Raw genomic sequence first — 15,586 nt, 5'->3', positions numbered from 1 at the left:
CCCAGAGCTGCAAGCTAAATGGCCTGGGGCTAGGGGAGTTGTCGTGCAAGCACTCCCTTGCCTGCTCCAGCTGGTGCCTCACTAGTTCGTGTACAACCCAAGCCCACTTGCTCCAAGCCTAGCCCAGCACCAGGACTTGCCTTGAAATATTTTTCAGTGATTATGGCCTAGACTGCCTTTCAAGTTTATTTAGAGCTCCACAGCCCTTTAGCCTGCAGTGGTGAGATTAGCCAGCAATCAATTCCAGCCACTGGGAGTGATAATTCTTCTCATGCTAGGGCTAGCCTAAATGCTCCCTCCATGGGTGCCAGCAAATTTCTGCCCCATGTTGCTTTCCACTGTGACAGAGCAGCGCTGAGTTCCAGTGCCAATTCCTACAATCCCTGCACTCTCCCTTCCCCAAGCACACAGATTCTCTCTCCACACCACATATGACCACTGCTGCTGTTGGAAGATGGGAATGAGGCAATTCAAGGCTCTTTTCCCTTCCCTCCTCAGTGCCTCTTTTCTTGATACTAAGTTAAAACTAGGTATTATGACTGCTTACTTGATTTTTGGTTCCTCTGGAGGTGTTTTCTTGTGTGGATGGTTATTCAGTTTGGTGTTCTTGTACAGGGGAAGGCTGCTGGAGGGTTCTCTATTCATCTGTTTTACTTGGTCTCACCTCTATTTTATTTATAAGTATTTAAACATGTAAGTATGAACTCTATTTAAAACATTAAGATGCTTTTAATTTAATTTGTTGTCTACAAATTACATGTCTTTTCCTTTTGTACTTTTGGTCCACTTACAAGAAAATATATTGTGTTATTTAAATTATCAACACACACACATACATACTTACATATACCATGAATTTTTAATAGAAAAAATGTTAAATTTACCTAATTTGAACTGCAAATTTATATTTTTTCTACTAAGGGTAAGATGAAAAAAAGTATTATTTTTCAATTTTGTTTTGTTCTTTTCTTAGTGAAGAAAACAATCTAAAAAACAGTAGTTCTCCAAACTTCTAAATAGAATTACACTTGTATCAGTATTACTATGACAATAGCAATGGTTTAATAGGAACAAATAAATAATACACATTTTTAAAATAAACTTTTGTCTCTTTAACTGCTCTGCTTTTCATACCTTTTACTGGGAAAATATAGCAATATAAATGAATCAGCAGAGGCTTGTTAGGAAAAAAGAGGTTGGATTTAATACCTTTAAATTCAAGTTCAAATGAATGGAAATTACTTCAAAGACAGTATTTTATTGTAGGGAGGCTGCCTAGCCCTTTCAAACTATTCATTTAAAAGATTATATTTAATTAAAAAGATTTTGCTTTTATCTATTTGTAAAGCTTGTTAAAAACCTTGAAACATTTTTTTAAAAATAATGTGTGTCTGTGTAGAGTAATTTAGGCTACTAGGTATCGTGCATTGCTTTTGAAATGCTTCAGCTATACCATGTAAGCAAGCGTTCCTGAGGCTTGAAAGAACATCAGTTAAAACTATTGTGACCTCATCTGTCAAAGTGATAGCTCAGTTACACAAAAACTTCCATCTACATCAGAAATCCATTAACAACTGATCCTGAATAACAGAGCTAACAAAATGGATGACTGAGTCTCTGCTTGCAATTGAGGTTGGCTTTAAAAGGCTGACTAAGCAAGCATAGAAAACTGAATGCGGCCAAGAGGTAAGATGAAGTTTATAACTTGGACAAAGTAACCAGATATCATATTGGGAAAAATATTGCTTAAAAATTTAAACTTCAGAATATAGAATGGCATTTAACTATAGAAAGAGAGTGTTGCTACCAAATGTTTAAACCAAGTTTATGATACTCCAGACAGTGTTCTAGAAGCTTTGTAAGTATAAACACATGTGAACTCCACACAAACATTTTGAGGTAGACACTTTAACCATCTTACTTTTACACATAGAGAAACTGAGACCCCAAGGCTTAAGTGACTTGATCTCGTTCGCACAGCTATAGAAAGTTGAGGGGCTAAGAAACTTTCCTAAACATTTTGACTCCAAAGACTGTGTGGCTTAGCCTCTTGCAGTATTATCTTTCAACTCAATCATTAGTAAAATTTGTTTAGTAAAACAATGCTAGATTATGTCTCACCCAAAATAAAAGATCAAATTTACATAAAAATAAATCTACCTATCATCTATCTATTCTGGACTCAGACAATTATGTTTTTATACAGAAGAATACAGTAAGTGCATGATTTTTCATAAGAATGAGCTGAATTTCGGGTCTTGAAAGAGCAGGGCTCTGGTATCATATGCTACATGTAGCAAGGTTTGAGGGACATAAAGTGATAGTCGATTTGGCACATAAATATTTTAGCACAATTGAAAATGAAAATGGTAGTCTGACATTTCCAAGTATCAATGTGAACTGAAGATTTAAACAAACTGGTGAGGCTGAACGACTATTACGGAACCACTGACTGTGAACAACTTTGTGTAGACTATTAGCCAAGGGGTTGAGGTTTCTGGCTCTGGGTCTCTGTAGTGAAACAGACCTGGACTTACTCTCCAGTCCAGTCACTTACTGTTACCTTATATGTATATTACCAATAGTATTTGCCTCAGAGAGTGCTTTTCATTTTTTTTAAATGAACATTCACTGCATAACTTAAGTTCTGACACGTAACTAACAATATATGTTAGATATTACCATACTTATTAATTATGAATTGTTACAGTTAATCAAAGAGGCCTGAACTCATATTTGCAATAAAACCATATTTAGTAATTAGCAATGCTCATTAGTTTGATTCTTTATAATTTTATGTTTGAATTTCAAATACTTCTATATATTTACCCACAGAGTTTACATGAATTCAATATTTTTAAACACAATATATTCAGTCAAATTCCACCAACACTCTGATATGATAATGAGAAACCTGGCAATGATGTCAGCTATGATGTTAGCAGGAGCTAAGGTGATTTAGAATGTTGATCTCTCTGTTGGAACACAACTTGGCTATAGTTCTCTGACAGCCTTGTCTACACATGTAACCAGTTTACTCTTAAGTCCCTGGATTAGCCAAAAGGTGCTCTAGAGAAACAGAACCAAAGAATGTGTATACAGAGGCATATTTACTTCAAAGAATTGGCTCATGTAATTGTGAAAACTTGGTTAAGACCAAAATTAAGCAGGGCAGAGACTCAGGAAAGAGTTGTAGTTGTGTTCAAAAGCAGTCAGCTGGCCGAATTTATTCTCACCTGGAAAAGGTCAGTCTTTGTTCTATGAAGATGTTCAATTGTTTGGATAAAGTCCACTCACATTATGAAGGGTAATCTGCTTTACTCAGAGTGCACTGATGTAAATGACAGTCTTATCAAAAAAACAACTTCATAGAATCATCCAGAATGATTCTTGATCCAATATCAGAGCATCATAGCTCAACCAGACTGACAAAAAAATTAACCATTGCAGCCCCTTTATACTATATAAGCTTCTATCTGTCATTTTTAAAGTGTCATAATGTTAAATTGCATAGCATGCCTGGACATTTAGGTTAACTTCATTTTTTATTCTGTAGTATTTTTGAGATACAGCCTCTTTCCCAAAAACTATTGGCTGTAATTTTTTCCCATTAAATAGATAATCTTTAATGATAAAACTGGGTACATTCAGTTAATACTTAAGAATAATATATTTATTTTCATATTTATATTTATGAACAGATACATTTGGAATTCCAATTAGTGTTATTGAGACTGTACATATGTGTGTATGTAGGTATATATAGTGCACTTTTTACTGAAATGAGTTAAATAATAAATTAGAGGTGGTATCTTTCAGCTTCAGTGAATGAATACATGTTTTATTTGTTAATAACAAGGATTCAATAATGTAAATGCTCTGTTAAGGTTTTTGCTTGCAGTTGCATTTTTAGTGAAAACAATGTACTCAATTTGTGTTGCAAAGTATGTACAGCACATTAGATAATTCCTTGAATATCATTATGGTTTTCTTTTTTTCTCCTGTATAAGCAGAGCAGCACGAAACATTTATCTGTGTAAGTGAATAGCTTGTTGTTTATATCTTGGTGTGCAAAACATGCCATGATGTTGCAATCAATGTTTATTTTATATACTAGACACTGAATACATGTTAGACTAGCTGAAACACATAAAGAACTAGTACATACAACTGTCATTTCAACAAAGATATTTTGGATGCCTATCTAATTTGTGCCATGAACTGTGCTGGAAAGAAGAAAATGGTGGAAAATACAAAAAAAAAATTGTTTTCCAAAAGTTTGCAATTTCATAAATTTACCAACATTTGGTAGACATTACATGCTATACTTGATATAAGCACAAGTAGGTACATTAAGCTTTTGCAGAAAAAAGTTGCCATCTCTAATATTATGGGAATAAATTCATAGATATATATGTAACCCTTTGAAAAAACTTAAATGGTTACTTCTCTGAGATTATACGAAATTGGGTTTGTTCAAATGATATAGAGTAACCTGCCTTTTTAAAAGGAGGGTACCGCCTGGGTATGGCGGCTCACGTCTGTAATCCTGACACTTTAGGAGTCCGAGGCAGATGGATCACCTAAGGTCAGGAGTTTGAGGCCAGCATGTCCAACATGGTGAAACCCCATCTCTACCAAAATACAAAAAATCAGCCAGGTGTGGTGGTGGGCACCCGCAATCCCAGCTACTTGGGAGGATGAGGAAGGAGAATTGCTTGAACCTGGGAGGCAAAGGTTGCAGTGAGCTATGATTAATCACACCACTGTACTCCAGCCTGGGCAGCAGAGCAGGACTCTGTCAAAAAAAAAAAAAAAAAAAAAAGAAAGAAACCCACTTAAATTAAAAAAAAAAAAAAAAAACTGGTTAAAAGGAAAATACACTTAAAAAATTTTTAATTTTAGTAAGAACTTAGTAGTTGTATATATTTACGTGGCACATGAGGTATTTTGATAAAGGCAAATAATGCATAATAATCACATCAGGGTTAATAAGGTTTCTATTACCCCAAGCATTTATTATTTCTTTGTGTTATAACCAATGCACTTATACTCTTTTAGTTATGTTTAAATGCACAATAAATTATTATTGACTATAGTCACCATGTTTTGCTATCAAATACTAGGTCTTATTTATATCTAATTATAGTTTTGTACCCAATAACTATCCCCTCTTCTCCCATCCCCACTACCATTCCCAGCCTCTGGTAACTATCATTTTACTCTCTGTCTCCATGAGTTCAGTTGTTTTAATGTTTAGCTCCCATAAATAAATGAGAACATGTGAAGTTTAAAAAAAAAAAAGTGTTCTTTTTCAGTCTTCTGGAAAAAAACCCCAAGAGTACTGATCTGCTGTATTAAACATAACTTTTGCTCACTTCCAAAGGAAATCACTAGTGGGGTGAATCCAATTGTTGCCAGGAAATCAATTGCTAATTTTCCTATCTACCTAATACTAGCACAAGATATACTTAAAACTTTTAAAGGCTCTGAGTGCTTCTGTATCGTATTCTTTCCACTCAGAAGTAAAGACACTCTGGATGTTCTGAACAACCTGATAGCTTAAAACAGCAAACAAATAGGCATTGGATAAAATTTAGCCACAGATGTCTGGAAAGAAACATCTACAAATGTAGAAGCCATTTTCAGCTATGGAGATGGTAGAGCAGAGTGAGAAATTGTATGTAATATTTTAGACCTTTAAAACTGATTTACATTGAGATTATATTTACAGTCTTAATGATCATTTCAATTTACTTTGGCAAATTTCATATTTCATATTCTCAGCTGTGGTCCATGACAGAAATGTAGATTATGGCAAAACTATATTGGATTAGAAATGTAAGCTGAGACTTAAGTATTATGCAAAATATAGACTTCATCTAATAAACAGATCAGGTCCGGAATTCTGAAATGTCCTTATGAATTGTAATAACGAACTGTATATAATATATGTTTTCTTCCTTAATAACTTGTACTGGCTTTTTCTCATACTCTCTCTTATATGTATATGTGTAGGATATGTATGGTATATTCAACATCATGCTCACTGAATGCTCAAAGAACAGCCTTTTAATTTCCCGTGTTGTCATTTGTTTTGATAAAGCTAAGCTGTCGTTGAAAACTCACAATGATGTTTAATGGTGGGGGGGTTTACATAAAATACTGATTTTTTAAAAGTCTAGTTGAGTTTAAGCAGAGGATTGAATTGTTTTTTCTTCTATTTATATGCTCCAACAAGATTTGTTTTTCTGTGTGTGCTGACAAAGCCAAATTGCCCTATAGTTGGTTGCATAGTGTACTTATCCATGAAAATTTAGCTAGCTTCTTGATTGGAGGAATTATACTTTAATTCTGTATTTATTTTAGAATTTCCAATATTCTAATTCTGTTTTATAGTTGTGTAACATAGTAGATATTAATTAGATGGAAAAAAGGCTCATTAACAACAGTTTTATAAATTTTACAAAATATGTACCCTTACTTTATTATTTTTCTCTTTAGTAGAACTCTGATACAATAAATAGTCTGCCTTATAAGAGTTAATTGTCCAATTTGTATCCATACCTGCTAATATAATACAACATTCTTTACAGTTGCAACAGGATGCTTTACAAATGAATAACCATTGAGTGTTGAATAAAATGAGAATATAAAACTTGCCACTGTACACTATGTCATTCATAGCATAAGGAGGCCTCCTGATAGATATGAGAAAGGACCTTGGTTTTCATTCAAGGACCTTCTGACCTCGCTTGTATGCAAAGAAGTTCATCATCATACAATTAGTGTTCCCTTAATAAGTATCATCATTTTTTAAATTTCTACTACTAATGAAGAATTAAAGACCGATGAAATAGGGTAGAAGAATGATAAGTGAAGTTATTGCCTATATGTTTTACATGTATGTAAATTGTGTGAGTTAGCACTTAATAAACTTAAATTGTTCTTTAACATTCCCGATTTCTTAAAATTTACATTTTAAATGTATATGCATTCTTATACTGATTAAGAATCTTTTGCAAATAATATAATATGAGCTTTATGCTACATATATAAACATCTGTGAAGCCTTTCTTTTATAATCTGTACATTTTAAATATGTTGTGAGTACATATAAATAATTAAAATTAGAGATCAGAAGCTTATAGCTATGCGTGGAGATAGACAAACGACCTAAACACACATATCCACATATCCACACACTTCAATTGATATGAGAAGTATACAGATGATGTTCTGGTAACAGAGAGAAAATATTGGGAAGAGAATGAAGGACAAGGAACACAGAAAGTGTAATAGTTGACTTTATGTGTGTTTCTGAGATGGTACGGTGTGTCGAGAATATTCAGGAAAGAAGGATTAAAGTACAAAATTATGAATATAATTAATGTGCTTATTGCAGATATAATGATCTTACTCCCAAAAGAGGTTTTATTAGACAGTATCCAAGAACAAATCAGTATTGGATATGAAAGGTCTTGCTTGACATGTAAAGAAATTTGGGGTTTACACGTATAGGTTGTGTGGAAATAACGAAGGCGGGAAATAACCCACACACACATATACACACAAGAATGTATTATAGATTCATTTACATATGTGAATGTATTATATAGTCATATCTGTGTATACATGTCTTCATATTAGCAGAATATATGCTGCTAATTTCATGTATTTATGCCTCTCAATGACCAAATATTGATAGATATCCCAGTGAAAAATATTTCACTTCTTATCCAGCGTTGCTCTCTTATATCAGGACTTTCTTTCAAAATAAGCTGACTGTGGTGGGAGTTGTTAGGGTGCTGCTGAGAAAACGTATAGTCCTGATTTAAGAGAGCAACAGTGAAGAGGGAGTGAAAAATAATTAGTGGGGACATCTGTCAATATTTGGCCATTGATTGAGAGGCATAAGTGAAAGAAATATGAAGAAAAAGTCCAGCTATGTTGGAAGATTTAGATCAATCTTTCTATTCTGAATGGCTTTATTGTCTTTCATGTGGTCTTCCAGTAGACAGAGTTAGTTAAGCAGTGAGCTACATGACCTTTTGATGATTCATTTATCAGACAAGCCTGCTGCTGTAAATGTTCATTGCTCCTAGAACATAAGCAAATTCTTGATCAGCATACATATGTTGACATGTTTTTATATATATATATGTTTTATATGTATGTTGAAATATATGTATTTGTAAAAATTATAAAACCCAAACCTAAATTTGAGAAAACTACATGTAGACAATTCTGTATACATTTATTTATCATCTTCTTTAACACTTGATAGAAAAATAATTGTTTTATTGAAAATGAGAATTTTTAAATGAGAGTTAGACCCTTATACTTTTTTCTCCAGGATAAATGATATTTTAAACTATATAAAATAAATTTTTAGTCAAAATGGTGCCACTGTTTAATAGTTATTTATTATTTAACAGCAATCAGTTTAAACTGGCTTCCTCTTACCACATTAAATAATGCAATGAAACAAACACGAATCAATATAAAGGCACCAATATTATGTTCATTATATTTTTATTCCCATTGTACTAGTCAATTAGTCAAGGTTCTCTAGGGGGACAGAACTAATGGAATAGATACATATAAACTGTAGAAATTGAAGTCAGATGTTTGAGGGCAGGAAGCAATCAGCATGGCAAAACGATGTCATCTGGGAGGCTAGGCCAGTCTTTCTTTTCACATTTCTCTGCCTACTTACATTCTAGCCACGGTAGCCTCTGATTTGATGATGCCCAAGCAGAATAAGGGTGGATCTGCTTTTCCCAGCCCACTGACTCCAATGTTAATCTCTTTTGGCAACACCCTCACAGACACACCCAGGATCAATACTTTGTATCCTTCAATCCAATCAAGTTGACACTCAATATTAGCTATCACACCCATAATAGATAATGTACTCATGTCATATATTATGGGAATAAAATTTTCCACATAAGTTAGAACTAGAGCTTAAAATAAATGTTTTGGGATAGAAATATTTGCAAATAAAACAAATATGATTTGGAATTATAAAATATAAGCTAGGAGATACTGAAAATATTTCTAAGTATTTAAAAAAAAGAGATTAAAGTGGAAACTCTTCTCATGGCCCTTTACATGCATGAAACAAATTTTCTTAGTGAAATTTGCTTGTTCTATCATTTGAAAAACATGAATGATGCACCCCTGTAGGACAGAAAGGTAATGTAGTTAAAAAGCTATTGACACTACTGCTGTTGGTCATTAGATAGAGATAAGAAATTAAAAGACATAAAGATAATTTTTATCTTAAAATTTTCACATAATACTTAAAATATTTCACATAACACTTAAAATATTTTCACAAAACACGATATAATAATCGTCATGGCCTTCTACATATAGAAGTCAATTGCAAACTAAAAGTGTGAGGCAGTGTCATTATTGATGCTTAAGTAATTCATTTGTTTTAGAAAAAAAAAATTGCTATCTGAACCCAAATTAAATTTTTTTAGACTTATGAGAAACACAGAATGGAAAAATGGTGAGCTGTGAACTTCACCCTGCTAAGGCACTGTATTTTGCGTTGATTTATATTCTCACTTTGTTTCTGCCTCATTTGCTCCCCTGGTCTCTTTTCTATAGATAGGTATTTTCTATATTGTGGAAGAAAAAAAGCATTCAGTATTTATATAACACTCCTTGTGAGTAATTGATGATCATTTAGGTTTTTATGTATTGCTTAAATCAAGCACTTTGGTCAGAAAATTGAAAACGCACGTTTGTCAAACAAGTCTTTTATGTATCCTAATAGACAGGTTGGTGTCTATAGGGACTGAGTATACAGTTTGAGAAGGTAATAGAACACAACTAGGGGAGAAGCAGTCACAAATACAGGGAGGAAAGTGAAGAAGAGATGATAATAAAACAAGGTTCTATGCGATGCATTTTAAAAAATGTATAACAACAACAAAAAACCCAGATATTAACAATAATTAAAAAATACTTTTGGGCCAGGTGTGGTGGCTCACGCCTGTAATACCAACAACTTGGGAGGCTGAGGCAGGCGGGTCACGAGGTCAGGAAATCGAGAGCATCCTGGCTAACACAGTGAAACCCTGTCTCTACTAAAAATACAAAAAATTAGCCAGGCGTGGTGGCAGGCACCTGTAGTCCCAGCTACTCGATAGGCTGAGGCAGGAGACTGGTGTGCACCTGGGAGGCAGAGCTTGCAGTGAGCCAAGATGGTGCCACTGCACTCCACCCTGGGTGACAGGGCGAGACTTCATCTCATTAATCTTAATGTTCCAAAATAATGTCCTTTGAGTTCATGTACCACATGCAGGGCACACTGCTGCAAGGGGAGAGCTCACAATTCCTTGAAAAGCTCCAACTCTGTGTCTGTGCAAGGAACAGGTCCTGTAGCTGTTCTCAAAGGTTCGAGTTGAGTGCCTCCACCCTTTGTAGGCACAGGGTGTAAGCTGTCTGTGGATCTACAATTCTGGGGTCTGGAGAATGATGGCCCCCCTTTGCACAGCTCCACTAGGCAGTACCCCAGTGGGAGCACTGTGTGGGGTCTCCAACTCCACATTTTCCTTGGCTTTGCTTTAGTAGAGGCCTTTCTATGAGGGCTCCAATCCTGCAGCAGGCTTCTGCCTGGGCACTCAGGGTTTTCTGTACATCCTCAGTCATCTAGGTGGAGAGTACAAGCCTTCTTTACTCTTGCACTCTGGGGACCTACAGGCTCAACACCATGTGTAAACAAACAAGGCTTATGGCTTATGCCCTTTGGAGCAGCAGCACGAGCTATACCTGGGCCCCTTTGGGCAAAGCCTGGAGCCAGAGTGGCCTCAATGTAGGGAGCAGTGTCCCACGACTGCACAGGGCAGTGGGGCTCTGGGCCTGATCCCTGAAATTATTTCTTCTTAGGCCTGTGGGCCTGTGATGGGAGGGGCCGCCTCAAAGATCTCTGAAATGTCTTTAAGGTTTTTCCTATTGTTGTGACTGTCAGTACCTGGATCTGTTTTAGTTACGTAAATCTCTCAAGTGATTGCTCTGCACCTCACTTGAATTTCTCTCCTGACAGTACCTTTTTGTTCTCTACCACATGATGAGCCTACAAATTTCTCAAACTCTTATGCTCTGGTTACCCTTCAAATATAACTTCACACATTAACTCATTTATTTGCTCCCACATCTAAGCTTAGGCTGTTAGAAGCAGCCAGGTCACATCTTGAATGATTTGCTGCTTAGAAATTTCTTCCTCTAGATGCCCTAGGTAATCACAATTAAGTTCAAACTTCCATAGATCACTAGAGTGGGAGCATAATACAACCATGTTCTATGCTAAGGCATAAAAGTATGACCTCATCTCCAGTTGCCAATACGTTGCTAATTTCCATCTGAGACCACATCAGCCGGGCTTTTACTGTTCATATTAACAACAGCATTTTTGTCACAACCATTTAATCAGTCTCTAAGTAGTTCTGAACTTTCCTTCATCTTCCTGTCTTCTGAACCTCCCAACCTGATTGGTTTGGCTCTGTGTCTGCACCCCCCACCCCACCAAAATCTCATGTTAAGTTTGAATCCCCATCTGTTGGAGGAGGAGCCTGGCAGAAAATGATTGAATTATAGAGGTGGACCTCCCCCTTGCTGTTTTTGTGATACAGTTCTTATGAGATCTGGTTGTTTAAAAGTGTGTGGCACTTCCCCTTTGATCTCTCTCTCTCCCACTCTGCAATGTGGAGAAGGTGCTTTCTTTCTTTCACCTTCTGCCATGATTGTAGGTTTTTTAACGCCTCCCCAGCCTTTCTTCCTGTTCCACCTTTGGAACTGAAAGTCAACTAAATATCCGGTCTCAAGTAGATTTTTTACAGCAGTGTGACAAAGGACTAATACACAATATCTGCCTGTTATGCAGTTCCAAAGCTGCTCCTACATTACTAGGTACCTTTTTAGCAATGCCCCACTCCTCGGTACCAATTTTCTGCGTTAGGCAGTCCTCAAGTTGCTGTAAAGGCATACATGAGACTTAGTAATTTATTTAAAAAAAGATGTTTTATTGGCTTATGTTTCTGCAGGCTTTACAGGAGGCATGGCGCTGGCATCTGCTTGACTTTTAAGGAGACTTCAGCAAGCTTACAATCATGGCAGAAGGTGAATAGGGAGCTTACATACCACATGGCAAGACTGTGAACGAGAGAGAGTAGGAGGGGTGGTGCTATACACATTTAAACACCCAGATCTCATGAGAACTCACTCACTATTTGTGAGGACAGCACCAAGCCATGAGAGATGTGCCCCCATAAACCAAACACCCCACCAGGCCCCACCTTCAACATTGAGGATTATATTTGACATGAGATTTGGGGACACAAGTATCCAAAGTATACTAAAAGCTAACATAATTTCTCATCTTTTCTCTTGGCTTTCATAAAATATGGTTAAAACCAGTATTATACATATGATAATTTATATTCAAGTTTTTTAATGATGAAGACCATCTAAAACAAAATGCTAATGAACATTGTTTTCTTTAATATTTATGATCTATTATAAGAATAAATGAATACATTCAGATCATTTTTATATGATAAATCTTAGCAGTTATTTAAGGGATTTCCAAAAGAAACTAAGATGTAAAATATATCTAAGTGTAATTTTATCCACAGTTAAGATCCAGAATTTCATGAAATTGTTTAAGAGGGCCTGCTGTCATTACAAATGTTTAAGAAGTACTGATAAACAATGATTTTTTACAGGAAACTCCTCTATATTTATACAAATCATAAAAATTAATTATCGTGAAATGATGAAAGTAATATTTCTTGTTTACAAAAAACCTATAAATATTGTGGTTTGTGAAACAATTTTAGAAACAATTTTAGAGTGGTTAAACTTTAGCAGGAATCACATAAAAGTCACCTATAAGCCATAAGACTGGTTATTTAGCTTATATTTTTATAAATTTCTAAGTGTGCAAATGAAAAGAAATAATGATATTGTGTCGTTGAATCTAGGTAATCATATTATTTTATATTAATTAACTGGTCATCCATCTTGCTCTAAATGGAGGTTTAAAAAATTATTCTAGTATTTGACTGAGTTTTTATTTCTTTTCACAAAACATTGATGAATACAAGTGCAAAAAATAATATTGTGATTATGTCACTGATACTGGCATTTACTGTAGTGATGCTATATCAAACGAAATATATGTCTGTTAATTTTATGTACATGTATAAAGAAACATGCATAGAAACATATGTAAAAGTCAAAACTTACCTATTTTTTAAATTAACCATCAAATTAAAACTTTTTTAGCCCTAATTCTAAAATTCATTTGTAGAAAAGCATCTAGATTTTTCTCTACACACATTTTTCAAAATAATGTTATTTTACTTCAAAAAACAGAAATAACTTTCTGCTTTTAAAAATATCATCTAGAATATTTCAAAATGATGACATATCTAGGGAATATTCTATATTGCCTCAAGTGATAGTTTTTTTGTTTAATCAAACTGATGTCTCTTTTCCTTAACAGACAATCTTCTATGTTAACCTTGTCAGGCAACAATGCTTTCATTTTCTGTGGTGCACATGATAAAAATTTTAAAATTCGGCATTTAATGGGAAGTGTAAGTTCAGACCTAATTCAGCAGTGATCAGAGGAAATGAAAGAAGCAGCAATTTTTGCAATTGAAATTGGAAAGTTAATAGGAAATGTGAACTTTAAATTTTGTTACGTTACTACTCAGTACATCCTAAAACCTTGGCTCATCTGTTTATGTTGCATTTGAAAATGTAAAAGATAAGAATGTACACGGTAAATATTGCCAAAAAATGCTTATAATTTTAGCTATAAAACAGTCAACATTAATGTTTATGTGATATCAATGTACTCAAATACCTTGTCTTTTCTTTACAATTATTTTTTATTTAACTATTAAACATTAGGAAGAGTTGCTTTGTAGTTTATTTTAGAAATCTGACTGATATACTATTTAGATAATATATGTTTCATTGTTGAATTCAAAAGTTTTTCACACCGTATATGACAATTAATAAAATTTTAAATGAGAATGTATTTCTTTTGTTGTGGTATTTTTATATGATGGCATTAGATATTTTTTTTTTACAATGACTTAAAAACATTTGTTACACATGCCAAGTATAACAAATGCCAGCTTATCAGAAGTATATGTTTACCATTTTTTCATAAATGGCAGAAAATCATAATATGGCTGATAGATGCACGAATATAATGTTAATATAATATTAAATTCTTATATTTTTAATAAATGATGACATCAGAATTCTAGAAATGAAACACAATTTTTAGCCCTAAATCATAGCCTTTTCATGTTTTATAGAAAATTGTAAGAGAAATCTCCAAAAGTTTGCATGAGAATATACCAAATATTGGAATATTTATCAAGTCCTAAATAGAAATTCAAAGCACATTTCATACTTTCTTTATTGAAATATTATAGTGTTAATGCAGTTATAGAAAGAATCTTTTTGATCTCTGACCTAGAGGATGTATAGCCCTTTTGGAAATAAAACAGACCTACAAATGTAGAAAAAATGGAGGATAGCACATGATAACTGAGAGTGAAATCAGAAAACAGCATAGTTTGAAGGTTCATCACATTGCAAACATCTCCATGTAGTTAACCTAATTTAGTTTTTTTTTTTTTTTAATCACATCTCTTTGAAAGTTCTTATGTGCTGTATAAATCTCAGACACAGACAAAAGCTCAGTGGGAATAAGGAGTTACGTAAAGTTTTTTAAAGCCATATAAACATTATTGGAGAAAACCTACCAGGTATTATAATTTAAACAAGACATTTACATAGGTTGAAAAATCTATGTAAAGATGAACTTGTAGAATAGGAGCAGTCCCGATATGGTATTTGTTCTATCAAGACACAACAGAATAATTTTGAGATTGCAACACATTCATGGGATTGTGTGAACACACCTAAATCTAAAATTGATCAAGATACAGCCCTCTCTGGGACACATTAACCGGGTTTTTCACTATTACAGATTTTACTCAATGGGCAAAGCCCATTTGTTTTTCAGTGTCCAGCAATATTATTACCTATTACACATATAATCCTCATCATTATTATAATATATGATCACATTCTGGGAGTGGCAGCTATTGTGTGAGGTGTTTTATCTTTCATTATTTTTTATTATTTCTAGCCACCCTGAAAGGAAGTGTTGTCATCAATATTATACAGATATAAATATTGACAGTCAGAGAGGTAGAAAAAATTACTCAAAATTTCATATCTACTTTCCTCAATTTATGGAGAAAATGAAACTTAATGCTAGTCTGTCTAATCATAACATTTGCACATCTTTTCTTGTCCATAATCTAGTGAGTCTCTGAAAATTATCTGAAGAAAACCCAGAAAGAAAAGACAAAAACGTAGTTTCCTGTTCAGCTTTAGTTAAGTAGTTTCAGAATGAAAAATAAAGTGCTAGATATAGGAGTCAAAATAATAATTGAAATGTAATGAAATGTTGTTAATTAAAATATTGCCTTTGGTATTTACAACAGTGTTAACTTTCTGTATCTGATTAACATAC

General features: G+C 34.1%; 1 long non-coding RNA gene across 1 annotated transcript in view; it reads left to right on the top strand.

Moving 5' to 3' along the window:
- Window positions 1-1,566: 1,566 nt before the first annotated feature.
- Window positions 1,567-15,586, top strand: part of LOC139362594 (uncharacterized) — a 114,847-nt gene continuing 100,827 nt past the window's right edge. Inside the window, exon 1 of the long non-coding RNA XR_011621750.1 lies at window positions 1,567-1,686. This is a non-coding gene — a long non-coding RNA (uncharacterized lncRNA). The remainder of the gene's footprint in view (window positions 1,687-15,586) is intronic.

The sequence above is a fragment of the Macaca nemestrina genome, chromosome 4 (genome assembly GCF_043159975.1).
Source record: "Macaca nemestrina isolate mMacNem1 chromosome 4, mMacNem.hap1, whole genome shotgun sequence".
NCBI classification, from domain to species: domain Eukaryota; kingdom Metazoa; phylum Chordata; class Mammalia; order Primates; family Cercopithecidae; genus Macaca; species Macaca nemestrina.
This window is presented reverse-complemented; position numbering and strand designations above follow the sequence as displayed.